The sequence below is a fragment of the Lucilia cuprina genome, chromosome 5 (genome assembly GCF_022045245.1).
Source record: "Lucilia cuprina isolate Lc7/37 chromosome 5, ASM2204524v1, whole genome shotgun sequence".
Classification (NCBI taxonomy): domain Eukaryota; kingdom Metazoa; phylum Arthropoda; class Insecta; order Diptera; family Calliphoridae; genus Lucilia; species Lucilia cuprina.
Window position 1 is genome coordinate 4948861 of NC_060953.1, and position 16685 is coordinate 4965545.

Here is a 16685-nt window from a genome sequence, read left to right on the forward strand (position 1 = left end):
ATCTATCTATCTATCTATCTATCTATCTATCTATCTATCTATCTATCTATCTATCTATCTATCTATCTATCTATCTATCTATATATCTATCTATATATCTATCTATCTCTCTATCTCTATCTATATTACAGTGCAACCTAAAGCATGCTCTACAGTGTGGACTTTGTTTTGGACTTTTCTCGTTTTCATTTTCAAAGTGTATTTCTTCTAAGCTAAAGCATTTTGTTACCTGAAATAAAAGCTAATACTGATTTATAACCTCTATTAATACAACAAATACAAGAGCCAGCTTCTTCCTTTCCCACATTAAACCCACTGCCATCAGTAGTCTTTCCAGATTCAAAGCAATTCAATATAAATATAAAAAAATAAAATAATTCACACCAAAATTCTATTTTAACATCAATACAATTTGTAGAAATTTATTTCTATTTTCTTATTTATAACACACAACGCGCAATAAGAACAAAAAAGAAAAGTAAAATTTACTTACAAACTGTTAGATTACAACAAACGTATTCATTAATATGGGGATCTTAAGGAAGAATGAAGGAAAAAAAAGGTTAAATTTAATCAATTTTATTTGGTGTGTGTGTGTATGAGTGAGTGTTTTGTGTCATGACGTGCTTGTGTTGTTTAAAAAGTACAAAGTATAGTTTTTGCGTGTTTTTTGCTTTTTGGAGCGATATTCCCTAGAGTCTTATAAACAGCCAATTTGCACGTAGTTTTTGTTATTATTGAGCTGCTTAATTTTTTAAAAATGTTACGCAGAAAAGGAAAATAATATAATTTATGTTTATTTTGGTGTAAAGAAATTTGTTCAAGTTTATTTTAAAGGCCCAAGAAAGGGAAAAGTTATGAAAAGTTTAAAAAAAAAAGTTTTTTTTTGGATGGGAAAAAAGTTTTAAAAAAAAGTTTTCAAATAATTTCGAATTTTAGTATTTCTTTCAAGGAAATTATAATAAAAAGAAATTTCGCTGATTTAGTGTTATTTTTAAGTAAAAAAAAAATTTGTAAAATTACTTTGAATTTTGTGTAAAATTACACAACTTATATTGGCTAAACAGAAAGCGGTAAGTTATTAAAATTTGGATCAAATATTTCTGAAGTCTTTAGCATTAAGAGTTTAAAAATTAATTAAAAAAACGTTTACTTTGACAAAGTTTTGCCACAAAATGTAATATCATGTGTAAAATTACATAAGAAATTGTGTAAAATTACTTACATTTTTAAAAGCTTGTAAAAACCAAATGGAGCTCGATGGAAAGCTGAAATTAAGAAGAAAATATAAATTAAATATCTAGTATAATAACAAGAGAAATTTATTCAAATATCATTAGTTTTAAAAAAGTTCTATACAAATATGTAAAATAATCTTTTTACGATATTTTTCTATATTTTTTAAATTTTTTCAAAAGATTTCTATAAATTTTAAATTTATTTATAAAATGATTTAAATTCAAAAGAAAATGTTATTTATTTTACTCAATCACTCTCTCTCTTTCTTTATCCTTTAGCCTTATTGCTAGTTTTTGTGTTAAAATGTAAATGAAATTATTAAAAACCTTCTTTTTTTAAAAAGGTTCAAAATTACAAAAAGAGAGAAAATTGTTAATTTACACATTCATATTTATATGTAATTTTTGTAAAAATTTTAACAAACAAATGAATGATAAACATGGCAAAATTTACACACAAATGAAGTCCTTTTTATAACCATGCAAATGGTCAAAACATGTTCCACACTAAAAACAACATTTTTATTAGCTTATACAACAAAAAAGGTCAACATTTTAACAGGAATTATAATAAACTTATATAAAAGTTTTTTCAAAGCAAACGAAAGGCCAACAAACTTTTTACAACCAAAAAATGGCCTTAAAGCTAAAAAAAAACACTTCTCAAAAAACAGCAGAAAATAATCAATATTCATAATTTTCAAAGGACTAAATATTATGTTTACAGTTATCACAACATTCCCTTACATACCCCTCAAAAAAAAATAAACATCCTTTTACTTTCACTAAAAACACAAGTGTAAAGTTATTTTTATAATATTTTTTTTTTTTGGTTTTAAACCTTTAAGTGTGTTGTTGCTTTTTTTAGCCTTCTAGTAATAATAACAGGAAATGCATACAACCAAAAACCACCTTACCATAAAATCACATCAGAAAAAGCTTAACATTTATATTTGTTACAACACCATCACCACCACCATCACAATTGCTAGAAATGACTTTAATCTAAAGCTCACAAAGGGAAATCTTTAATAAAGGGGATTTTGAAATATACTTAAATGTATTTATAACGTATATAACGCATACTCCTCTACGCACACAAACTCAAACATATAGTTAAACAAACATATATACATATCGTCAGCATTATGACAAAATAAGTTCATGGAAGCAGTGGTAAAAACGACTAGAAGTCATGCTAAGTACATACAATGAATAGACTAGAGACTAGACTAGACTATAGACTAGACTATAGACTAGACTATAGACTAGACTATAGGCTAGACTATAGATTAGACTATAGACTAGACTATAGACTAGACTGTAGACTAGACTATAGACTAGACTATTGACTAGACTATAGACTAGACTATTGACTAGACTTTAGACTAGACTATAGACTATACTATACACTAGACTATAGACTAGACTATCCACTAAACTATAGACTACACTATAGACTAGACTATAGACTAGACTATAGGCTAGACTATAGACTTAACTATAGACTAGACTATAGAATAGACTATAGACTAGACTATAGACTAGACTGTAGACTAGACTATAGACTAGACTATTGACTAGACTATAGACTAGACTATTGACTAGACTATTGACTAGACTATAGACTAGACTATAGACTAGACTATAGACTAGACTATAGACTAGACTATAGACTAGACTATAGACTAGACTATAGACTAGACTATGGACAAGACTATAGACTAGACTATAGACTAGACGATAGACTAGACGATAGACTAGACTATAGACTAGGCTATAGACTAGACTATAGACTATAGACTAGACTATAGACCAGATTATAGACTAGACTATAGACTGGAACTGAACTGAACTAAAACTAAACTAGAACTAAACTAAAACTGAACTAGAACTGAACTAGAACTAAACTAGAACTGAACTAGAACTGAACTAGAACTGAACTAGAACTGAACTTGAACTGAACTAACACTGAACTTGAACAGAACTAGAACTGAACTAACACTGAACTAGAACTGTAACTGAACTATAACTAAACTAGAACTGAACTAACACTGAACTAGAACTAGAACTGATCTAGAACTGAACTAGAACTGAACTAGAACTGAACTAGAACTGAACTAGAACTGATCTAGAACTGAACTAGAACTGAACCAGAACTAAACTAGAACTGAACTAGAACAGAACTAGAACTTAACTAGAACTTAACTAGAACAGAACTAGAACTGAACTAGAACTGAACTAGAACTGAACTAGAACTGAACTAGAACTGAACTAGAACTGAACTAGAACTAGAACTGAACTAGAACTAAACTAAAACTGTACTAGAACTGAAGTAGAATTGAACTAGCACTGAACTAAAATTTAACTTTTTATATATGTGGATATAACATAAATGTGCTGTGTTAGTTATATTTAACATGACCATGTCATGTTACTTCCAAATTTACAGTACGAATACTCTGTTAGTACAGTTATTAAAAGTTAAAAGGGATGTTAAGTGGGTATTAAACACTCATTAAAGTAACATATTTTCACCATATCCCACTCCCTCTCAGTTGCTGATAATTCTTCTCTAGCTCTTTATTCAGCTGTATAAAATTTAGTAAACAAACTTTAAACACCAACACCAACAACACCATCATTGCAATACTCCCCATTATTTAGTGAGTCTTTAGTAAACACTCTCCTCCACAAGCCTTGCTGTTGTGGTGTTTTCTTTTATTTTAGTTGAGTGTATGTTGGTGTTGTTTTTGTTTTTAGTGTGTTGAGTGTTGAAACTTGTTTTGTTGTTGATTATTTCTATGTTGATGATGATGATGATTTTAGTTTGTCAGCGGGTTTCAATGCGTACGGTTGTTATTAAAAAGTAAAACGGTAGAATTTTATTTGAATTTAAATTCAAAACAAAATAAAGAAAAACAAAACGAATTTGTTTTACGGTCGTTGTTTAAAAAAGATGTTTTCTTGTCTGAAATCACACTCTTAATGGATTACGGTGCTTTTTATTAAGTGAACAAAAGAAAATAAATAAGAAAAATAAAAAAGAAAAGAATATAAGAAATAAATTTTAAAGAAATTTAAAAGAAAAAAATTATAAGGCCGACGGCAAATGTTTTTTTAAAGTGAAGAAATATTAAATTAAAAGTAATGAAAAAAATATTTAAAAGAAATTAAAGAAATAATAAAGAAATTTAACAAAAGCCAACAACAAATTACAAAAGAAAATTTTTGTTTTAACAACAAGTGTTAATGAAGTGAAGAAAGGAAAGAAAAATAAAAAAGAATAAGAAAAAATAAAAAATACCAAACAAGTGTAAAGCAAGAAAAAAAGGAAGAAAGCCAAAATCACAAAGAAAACCACAAAGCAAAATCTGTAAAAATGAAGCCTGTGGATTAAATTCGAAAAGAAAGAAAGAAAATTTTAACAAAAAAAATTAATAAAAATAGGTATTTATTAAATTTAAAAGAAAATTAAAAAAAAGTGTTAAAAAATTGAAAGAAAATAAAATCCAAAAATGTCGCCTTTAACCAAAATAATATGCCGACCCCGATATTTTTCACATTTCATGATCCTGTTGTTAATTTTACACTTCCCCTCAACAAAGGCAGTGCATCGCTATGATCAGTCTTCCTCTTTAGATACTAGTAATTCCTATTATCGCACCTCTAGTTCGGGTGAAGTCTTTGGTTCATCTTCCTCTCTACCCAGTGATGCCTTTCCTCATCACAATCGCTGTGAAGCTATAACAATTTCGATTTGTAAAAATATCCCATACAACATGACCATTATGCCCAATCTAATAGGTCATACTAAACAGGAAGAAGCCGGTTTAGAGGTTCATCAATTTGCTCCTCTCGTCAAAATTGGCTGCTCACCCGATTTACAATTATTTCTATGCTCTCTTTATGTTCCAGTTTGTACAATACTCGAACAACCCATACCACCTTGTCGTTCGTTATGTGAATCGGCTCGAGTATGTGAGACTCTAATGAAAACCTATAATTTTAATTGGCCCGAAAATTTAGAATGTTCAAAATTTCCTGTACATGGTGGAGAGGCTTTATGTGTAGCCGAAAATACTACATCATCAACGCCTTCACCTACGCGTATGGTGCCTAAGGTTACGACTCGTAAAAATTATGCTGGTCTCGATAGTCCTCATCGTGATATCGGTTTCGTGTGTCCCGTACAATTGAAAACACCACAGGGTATGGGTTATGAGCTTAAAGTTGGTGGAAAGGTAAGTTTAACTTTTGGATTATACAAATAAAATGTTCTCTTGACGACGGTACAATATTTTCTAATGATCAGAGTCTAAGGAAGTTTTCTTTATAAAAATCTAAGAAAGTTGATCAGAATCTGTTGAAATTAATAAGAATCTGAAGAAGTTGAACTGAATCTGAGGAAGTAGATCAGAATCTGAAGCGAATTTCTTAAAAAAGTTAAAGAAACTTTCTTTAAAAAGTTAAAAACCCATTCTATAGAAAGTTGATGTGAATCTGTATCATGATTCTTAAAAATAACGAAAATCCTTTTAGTAGAAAAGTTGATCAGTTTTATTCTATGGAAAAGTTGGTCAGAATCTGTGGAACTTTTCTTTGAAAATTTGATCAGAATCTGAAGAACTTTTCTGTTGAAAAGTTCATGAGAATCTTAAGAAATATTTTATTAAAATGTTGATCAGAATCGGAAACATATTTCTTAAGAAAAAGTGATTTGAATATAATGATTTTTTTCTATATGAAAGTTGATCAGAAACTGCAGAATTTGTCTATAAAAAAGTCAATCAGAATCTGAAGTAAGTAAAAAACTTTTCTATTGAAATGTTAATCAGAATCTGTAGAATTTTTCTGTATAAAGGGGTTTTCCATAGAAAAGTTGATCAGATTTATAAAAAAATTTCTTTAGTAACTTCTAAGCTTCCTCTCTAAAGAATCCAATGAATTTTATTTTCAACGAAATCTCATCAAATTTTCTTTGACTAATTGCAAAGGCCGTCGGCAGTTTTCTTGTAAAATTTGAAGCAATTACGTTTGATTTAAAATCAATAATAGAACTAATTCTGAACCACACCAGTTGGAAGTTATTTTTCTTTATTTTGTTGACTTTCCCTTTTCACATTGACTTTCTAAGACAATTAGACAAATATCAGTTGTACAATGACAGCAGGTACTAAAAGGTCTTTGTATGTTTTTCATCACAAATTTAACAACAGATAACCTGCTGTTATTGTCATGCCGTTATTTGACCAAATGTGTTAAAATTTCAGATCTTTAACAGCAGGTTATTTTCGTTATATAAACACAGATAAAAAGATCAGCTGGGAGTTATAAAAACTAAAGAATATTTCCAGTTAATGATTTTCTTTAATGCAGAAGAGGAAATATCTATAACTTTTTTTTTACAGTACAGAGTATCGGTTAGACAATAGTTCAGAATACAGTTCGGGTTATAGTTCAGATTATAGTTGGCAGTTCAGATTATAGTCCAGATTATAGTCCATGCTATAGTTCAGACTATAGTACAGATTATAATCTAAGCTATAATCCAGATTATAGTGTAGACTATAGTCCAGACTATAGTTAAAAGTCCAGACTATATTGTCTAAACTACAGGTCAGATTATAGTCAAGTTAAGACTATTACTAAGTTATTAGCTTCACTATAGTTCAGACTACACACAAGACAATAGTTCAGACTATAGTCCAACCTACAGTTCAGACTAAAGGTCAGTCTATAGTTGAGACTATAGTCAATACTATAGTTGAGATTTTAGTCAAGATTATTAATCGAAATGCAGAATAAGGGTGTCAGACTATAGATCAGCTGTGGATCCAGCTCAAGTTTTTGCGGGGGTGATTTTCTATATTTTTACTTATTTTCTTTTTTGTTTTCGGATCCATGGATCAGACTATAATTCAGATTATATCTTCAGTTCATATGTACTATAGTTCAGATTTTAGTTTAGGCTATAGTGGAGATTATACTAAGACTAGAGTTTGATTGACGTGGTAGTTCACTGCTCGCGAACTGTCAAGTAGAATCGAAGAGACTCCGTTTTGACCATAGTCCAAACTATAGTTGAGACTTAAGTCTGACCCATATTGCAGATTATACTCTAGTCTATAGTGCAAGTTTAGACTACAGTTAAGTCAATATATTATATAATTGCCAAGACTACACTTCAGTCCATATATTATAGTCCACAATGTAATATAAATTTCAGGTCATTAGTCCTAACAAAGTTGAGGTCTTTAAATACATATCCGATTTTGAAACATTTTCCTAGAAAATCTAAAAGGCAACAAACTGCTATTAAAATGCATTATCATTAAAATTTGTATTGCAACTCACCCTTAAAAGATCAATTACATTAAATAAATTAAAGCAAAACAGATAGAGGAGACCTATACACAGGCAGATAATTTCACATCAAGAGGGTCCTTTATTTATTATACAAAAATATTTATTTAAAGATAAGAGTGTCTGTGCGCGTGTGTGTATGCTTGTGTATCTGATTGACTCTGTCTGAGAGGGAAGTAATTTTTGAGGGTTACAACCAAAGGTCGACAACAAATGAAATTTATTTATAACTGTATAAGCAACATGTTGCCATTAGACGTTTGTAAAGTAAAAAATATAAAAAACAACAATTTATGCAAAAACAATTTTCATGTCTGTCCAGCTGTTGCCAAGGATTTATAGAGAAAACTTTTGTCTGTCCATCCATCCGTCTGTCTGTCCGTCCGTCTGTTCGTCTGTCTGTCCGTCCATCAGACTGCCTTTTATAAACGTGTTATAATTCCAAATTGTTTTACTTATAATTTTTGTTAAATGTTTTAAAAAAGATTTTTATTTATAATTTAGGATGAAATTTAGTTTAAAGGACTTTTAATGTGTTTCTATAAAATAAGAAAAACTTTTAACATTCTTCCATAACTATTCAACTTACACTTTATAATCTATTGTGTGAACCTAAACACATGAATGAATTTTTATATATATATATATATATAAACATCATACTTAAATCCTACTCATCATTATTATTATTGTTTTTTGTCATTATGAACATGATAAATCCTGCTCATAATCTGTTAATGGTTTGAAGATTACAATTTTGTTTGATTGCTCTCTACTCGATTGCTATGAGTATATATGTACATATATAATCAATTAAATTCTGTTGTGGATTGTGGCCAGAATACAACCGACAGAATAGCAAACATATAGACAGACAGACAGACAGACAGATTGAATACCCATCATTTTACCACAAAGAGTCTTGTCTATTTTTACACAAATATGAAAAAAAACTTTATATATTTTTTGTATTTGTTTCAACTAGCAAAGTGCAGGGATTATGTTTATGGGAAAAAAATTGATTGATAAAATATTTATATAGTTAGAAGAGATAAAATATTAAAAAAAGTGTAGAAAAACATTCTGTTTGTTTGTGATAAATGGAATAAATTTATTTTGTTTAATTAGGAGAAATTAATTCAAAAGCATGAATAATTATATATTTTTTGTCCTTTACCATCGTATAGGAATAAATTATAAAGTGGGGCAAACAAAAAAAAAAAAAAAAAGGAAATTGTTGAAAGACAGAACATTTGGTATATAGTTTGGACTAGTTTACACTATAGCCTGAACTATAGTCTAGAGTACAGACTGGTTTATAGTTTTGACTGTAGACTTGCCTAAAGTCTACTCTATAGTTTTGTCTATATAAAAATCTATAGCGATGGCTATAGTCTGGACTATAGTCATGTTTTTAATCTGAACTATAGTCTGGTTTATAGTCTGAACTAAAGTCTTGTGTAAACTCTAGTCTATAGTCTAGACTATAGTCTTTCTAGTAGTCTGGACTAGAGTCTTATCTATAGTCTTGACTACAGTCTTGTCTACAGTCTTGACTAGAGTCTTGTCTATAGTCTGGACTGGAGTCTTGTATGTAGTCTGTACTACAGTCTTGTCTACAGTCTGAACAATAGTCTTGTCTATAGTCTGGACTATTGTCTTTTCAATAGTTTGGACTATAGTCCAGCCTATAGTTTTGTTTGGACTGTAGTCTGTATTTTTCTTTATAGTCTGAACTATAGTTTTATCTTTAGTCTGGGCTATAGTTTGGACTATAGTATTGTCTGTAGTCTTGTCTACAGTCTAGACTATTGTCTATAGTCATGGCTAAAGTCTGGATTATTGTCTATAGTCTTATCAATGGTCTTGTCTATAGTCTTGATTATAGTCTTGATTATAGTCTTGATTATAGTCTTGTTTATAGTCTTGTCTATAGTCTTGTCAATAGTCTTGTCTATAGTCTTGTCAATAGTCTTGACTATAGTCTTGTCTATAGTCTTGTATATAGTCTTGTCTATAGTCTTGTCTATAATCTTTTCTATAGTCTTCTCTATAATCTTGTCTATAGTCTTTTCTATAGTCTTCTCTATAATCTTGTCTATAGTCTTGTCTATAGTCTTGTCTATAGTCTTGTCTATAGTCTTGTCTATAGTTTTGTCTATAGTCTTGTCTATAGTTTTGTCTATAGTCTTGTCTATAGGCTTGTCGATAGTCTTGTCTATAGTCTTGTCTATAGTTTTGTATATAATATTGTCTATAATCTTTTCTATAGTCTTGTCCATAGTCTTGTTTAAAGTCTTGTCTAAAGTCTTGTCTAAAGTCTTGTCTAAAGTCTTGTTTAAAGTCTTGTCTACAGTCTTGTCTATAGTCTTGCCTATAGTCTGGACTACAGTCTTATTTACAGCCTGGACTATTGTCTTGCCTTTAGATTGGGCTGCAATCTTGGCTATAGTCTGAATTATAGCCTGGTTTTTAGTCTGGACTATAGCCTTCTCTATAGTCGGGATTATATTGTTGTCTTTAGTAAGGAGTATAGTCTTGTCTGTAATTCTGGATTATAGTCTGGGCTAAAGTCTGGTTTATAGTCTGGACTGTAGACCAGTTTATAGTCTAGACTCATGTCGTGTTTATAGTCTGAACTAAAGTCTTTTCTATTATAGTTTTGTCAAGAGTCAGGACCATAGTCTTATCTATAGTCCGCGTAAAGGCTGGTTTATAGCCTGGACTATAGACCTGTTTATAGTCCAGACACAAGTCTTGTTTACAGTCTGAAGTAAAGTCTTTTCAATAGTTTGGACTATAGTCTGGACTATGGCCTTTCTTATAGTATGTACTATAGTCTTGTCTGTAGTCTGGACTATATTCTTGTCTGTGTTCGGGACTAAAGTTTTGCCTATTTTCTTGACTATAGTTGTGTCTAAAAGTTGTACTATAATCTTGTATATAGTCTTGTCTATAGTCTTGTCTATAGCTTGGAGAATAGTCTTACCTTTTGTTTATAGTCTTGTGTTTAGACTTGAACTAAAATACTGTCTAGTCTATAGTCTTGCATATTTTCATGACTATAGTCGTGTCTATAAGTTGTACTATAATATTGTATACCGTCTGGATAGATAACAGTATATGCCTATAATCTGGCGTATAGTCTTATCTATAATCTGAACTAAAGTCTAAACCATAGCTTGAACTAAAGTCTACAAAATAGTCTGTTCTATACTTCTGACTATCTTATATTTTCTTTTTTCCTAACACCTTTAATATTTCAATAAAATTATCTTGTCCTTGACTTAAATATCAATTTACTCTTTCCGTTCAATTAAATGTTTTTTTTTTTTGCCAACGACTATTGTTATATAAATAACAATTCCATTAACTATATATTGTATGTGTTTTCAACAAACATTAATCGTTTTAAGTTATTCTCTTGTTATAAACAACATTTGTTCACCACACTCTAGTACTTAATTCCTCTCAATTTATTTAATTGGTAATACAATCCTTTTTTTTTTTGTTACAATCTCCTCCTTGGCTTTGTTGCAGTTTTTTTGTTTTTCTCCTCTACTTTAAGTTGCATTTAACAAATATTATATTGTGACAACTTTATTTCGAAACATTTGTTGAAAATTCTTTATAAGTTTTAAAACAATCATGTTTAAATGTTTAAGTAGCTTGTTGATAAATGTCTACAAGTTTGTTTTTTTTTATTTAAAATATCGATATATCTTGTAAGTAGTAAATTTGTTTGTTTCAGTTTTTTTTTTTTTTTGTTTTCCTTAAGCAATTCGTTCTGCTGTACAATATTTACTACTATAGATTACTACCCCTTTTTAAAAGCCTCTCGAATGGGAATGAAATAAAATAAAATTTATACCCACTATCGATTACAGTGACAATTTGCAACACCTTTTACAGAGTTGTATTGCCACAAACTCATACGAGTACTGTCTTGTCATTAACATTTGGAATAGGGTGCAGCTTTGATTTGTTTTTTCTACACAAACATTTTATTTGGTTACGCTAAAAAAATTGTTTGTTTAGTTTGGTTTTTCTTTTTTGTTTTTTCTAACCAAAATAAAAAATATGTTTTTATAATTTAAATGACATTAAATACTGGATAATTAAATTTTAAATATTGAAAAAAAACTGTCAGACTATTTCAGCTACTGTTTTGTTGTTTATATCTGTAAATAAAATTAATATTTTATGTCCGTTAACAAAAAACCTACGCTGAAATCAAATGTTTATATAATTTTGATTAATACTAAGTAACGGACTCTACTACTTGCTGTCGTTGTTTGGTTTCTTTTAAGATAAATGAAAAAAAGTGTGGAAATATTTTGATTTTTGGTATTTACAACTTGTCAATTGTTTTTTTTTTAATAAATGACAGAAGTTTTTTTAAAACTTTTGTAAAATGTAGACTGTAAACCGATTTATATATAGAAAATCCTATAGAATAGACAAATCTATAGTCTAAAGACTAGACTATAGACAAAATTGTGGTCTAGACTATAAAATATGCACTAATCTATATAGAATGATCTACAGCCCAGACTATAGAATGATCCTTAGTCTTGAATATAGATTGATTTATAGACGAAACTATAGACTGATCTATAGTCCAGACCATAGACTGATCTATAGTGCAGACCATAGACTGATCTATAGTGCAGACCATAGACTGATCTATAGTCTAGAATATAGACTGATCTATAGTCTATACTATAGACTGATCTATAGTCTAGACTATAGACTGATCTATAATCTAGACTATAGACTGATATATAGTCCAGACCATAGACTGATCTATAGTCCAGATTATATACTGATCTATTGTCTAGAATATGGACTTATCTATAGTCTAGAATATAGACTGATCTGTAGTCCAAACTATATACTGATCTATATCCCAGACTACAAACTGATCTATAGTCCAGACTATAAACTGATCTATAGTCCGGAGTATAAACTGATCTATAGTTCTGTCTGTAGACTGATTTATATTCCAGACTATAGACTAATATATAGTCCAGATTATAGACTGTTCTCAAGTCCAGACTAAAGACAAATCTACAGTCCAGACTATTGACTGATATTTAGTCCAAACCATATGTATAGTTCAGTTTATAGACTGTTTTATAATCCAGACTATAAACTGATCTATAGTCCAGATCAGTCTAGACTATTCCATAGTCCAGACTATAGACTATTCTATCTATAGTCCAGATCAGTCTAGAGTATTCCATTGTCCAGACTATAGACTATTCTATAGTCCAGACTATTCTTAAGTCTATACTATAGACTATTCTATAGTCCAGACTATTCTAAAGTCCAGACTATAGACTATTCTATGTTCCAGACTATAGACTATTTTATGGTCCAGAATATAGACTATTCTATTGTCCCGACAACAGACTATTCTATGATCCAGGCTATAGACTATTCTATGGTCCAGACTATATACTATTCTATGCTCCAGTTTGTAGAATAAAAAACAAATTTTTGAAAAATTTACTAACAAGAGCAAATTTTTGAAAATTTTTCTAAAAGTAGCAAATTTTTGAAAATTTTTCTAAAAATGGCAAATTTTTGAAAATTTTTCTAAAAATAGCAAATTTTTGAAAAATTTACTAAAAATAGCTAATTTGGAAAAATTTACTAAAAATAGCAAATCTTAGAAAAAATTTACTAAAAATAGCACAGTTTTGAAACTTTTACTAAAATAGCAAATTTTTAAAAAATTTTCTAAAAATAGCAAGTTTTTGAAAAATTTTCTAAAAGTGGTAAATTTTTGAAGAATTTACTTAAAATGACAAATTTTTGAAAAATTTAGTAAAAATGACAAATTTTTGAAATATTTGCTATTTTTAGTAAATTTTAAGAAAAATTATTATTGACTTTAAAAATACTTTTATTCGATTTTAAAGAAATAAAAAAAAAACTGGAATAAAATTTCTGGGAAAACTCATAAATATTCTGGAGACTTGCTTAAGCTTTAAAAATATATATAAAAACAAATCAACAATATTAATTAAAATGCACATTTTTCTGAACATAAAACATGTTTAAAAGTCTTGTAAAACCCTTTTTTGCAACAAAGAAAACATGTCGTAAAACAGCAGAGGACATTTAATATTAAACGAAAAGACAAGTAAAAGAGAGAGAAACTTATATTTGGCGCAAGTGTGTAATACTTAAGACAGACAGAGGCTTTGTTTAACTATGCACACACTAGCCGTGCATCATGATCTTTGCACAAAAGGGAACCTACGAAATGTCGAACATCTTTTAAGAAACACACACATTATTAGTTGTCTCAATGTCTGAGACAATTCCATACTAAACTGGGTTGGGCTGTACTTGTTTTAAAAAGAAACTCTTCTTGTCTTATTTGTAGTTCCTTATTTAGTAATAAAGGGAACAAGTTATTTTATTTTTTTTTTTTTTTTGTAGTTCGTTTTATGTTTGAGATTCGTATCTTATAAGCCCATAAGATAAGAGCCGGATTCTATAGCATTTATTCTCATACATTTACTCTTTATTGAAATAAAATACTCTTGTAATTCCTTATAGAGCCTGGCTATGTAGCCTCTATACAGTAGTAAAAACGTGCTGTAACGCTTCAGCTGCTAAAGCAGAAGCCATAAATTATACTTAAGTCATGTTTGATACTTTAAGTTTATTAAGCTTTTGCTTTTGATCCTGGCTTTTTTCTTCCTCTGTTTTTGCTATTTTTTCTCATAAAAGTTCTTTGAGCTAGTTTGGCTTAACTCAAATGGATTTGAGTATAAAAGTTTCATCTGAGCGCCTGTTTTTTACAATTTGTTTTTAGTGTTTTAATTAAGTTTTATATTAAGTTTAGACTATAGATTAAAATATCGACTAGACTATAAAATAGACTATAGATTACACAGTAGACTAAACTACAGACTAAAGTATAGAGTAGACAATAAACTAGATTATAGGGTAGACATAGATAGGGAAGACTGTAGACTAGACTATAGACTAGACTATAGACTAGACTATAGACTAGACTATAGACTAGACTATAGACTAGACTATAGACTAGACTATAGACTAGACTATAGACTAGACTATAGACTAGACTATAGACTAGACTATAGACTAGACTATAGACTAGACTATAGACTAGACTATAGACTAGACTATAGACTAGACTATGGACTTGACTATGGACTTGACTATAGACTAGACTATAGACTAGATTATAGAATAGACTGTAACACTAGTTCAAACATAACCGTGGACTAGAGATCATAAAATCTTTCGATATAAAACATTTTAAAGATTTCTTCAAGATTCATTAGTTTGGTCTTAAATTTCTTCTGTTTCTCTAGATTATTTATGTATTTCTTTTAATATTTTAGCGTCATTAACATTTAAAAGTTTCTGTTTTTTTTTTCGTCTCTTACATCCAAAGTACCATAAATGTCAGACAAAGTTCTAGAGTTTTTAAAAATGTTAAACTCGTGTTGTGGCTGGAAAATTCCTACATTTTATTTGTATTGCTCTTTAAAAAGAAATATTCACAAAACAAAGTCTAATACAACAATGAGGTTGAACATTTTGCATTATTTCGAAGCTAAGCAGCTAAAGTTTTTGGTTCAGTTTAGTTGTGGCGAAAAAAATGTGGCTAAAGCAATGAAAATGTTTTAAAAAACAAAATGATATTTATTAAGTCTCATAAACTATGCAGTTTTATGGCAGCATCAGAGCATCATGAAAGAGCAAATAGCAAAATGGTTAAAATGTCAGATACTAAAAGACATAATTTAAAGGTTTTTCATTTAGGTAAAGGAATTCTTTTAGATAAATTTTTATATTTCTTTCTTGAACCTTAGATTTAGGCCACCTCAATTCATTGCTCTTTGGCAAAAGAGGACTTTATTTGGAAAGTTTTCATTTGACTTTCTACTTAATGTATTTCCTTCATCATCATCATCAGCAACATGAACATCGTCGTCGTCGTCATTTATAACCTAAATAGTCATAATTCTTAATATTAAAATTTGATTGCATGACTTCTTTTCTCTGCCATGGTTTTTTTTCATTTATTTTTTATGGTTTAACATAAAATGATTTATTGAAGTTACAGACAGGTAACAAGACAGGTAATGGGAGCAAGGAAGGGGGGCTGCCAGGAGAAAAGTTTTGTGTATTTCTTTGGTCTATAATTTACGAAGACTAAGCCATGCGTAGATATATATTTTTTGTTGTTTAAACAAAATTTAAATAAATTTCCTTATAGCGTGTAGTTTAGTCTTTCTTTCACATTGCGTCGGCCTCAATAGAGTCCCACTTCTAGCACGCACTTGCAGAAAGTTTAAATGATTATATATAAAGTAAGGGAAGGAACGCCAGCAGAAAGAAATTGAACTTAAACTGACTAGAAGAAACTTTAAGATATACTTTAGACGGAACTTTAGACTAAACTGTAGACTAGGCTATACTAGATTATAGACTAGACTATAGGCTAGACTATAGGCTAGACTATAGACTAGACTATGGACTAGACTATAGACTAGACTATAGACTGGACTATTGACCAGACTTTAGACTGGACTATAGACTAGACTATAGACTAGACTATAGACTAGACTATAGACTAGACTATAGACTAGACTATAGACTAGACTATAGACTAGACTATAGACTAGACTATAGACTAGACTATAGACTAGACTATAGACTAGACTATAGACTAGACTATAGACTAGACTATAGACTAGACTATAGACTAGACTATAGACTAGACTATAGACTAGACTATAGACTAGACTATAGACTAGACTATAGACTAGACTATAGACTAGACTATAGACTAGACTATAGACTAGACTATTGACCAGATTTTAGACTGGACTATAGACTATACTATAGACTAGACTATAGACTAGACTATAGACTAGACTATAGACTAGACTATAGACTAGACTATAGAATAGACTATAGGACGGTGTGAAGATAAATATGTCGAATATATACGTTCCACACCTCTGTTAAATACATTCCACTTGCTGTTAAAATACGTTCCACACATTCCACACGTTAAATTTAATA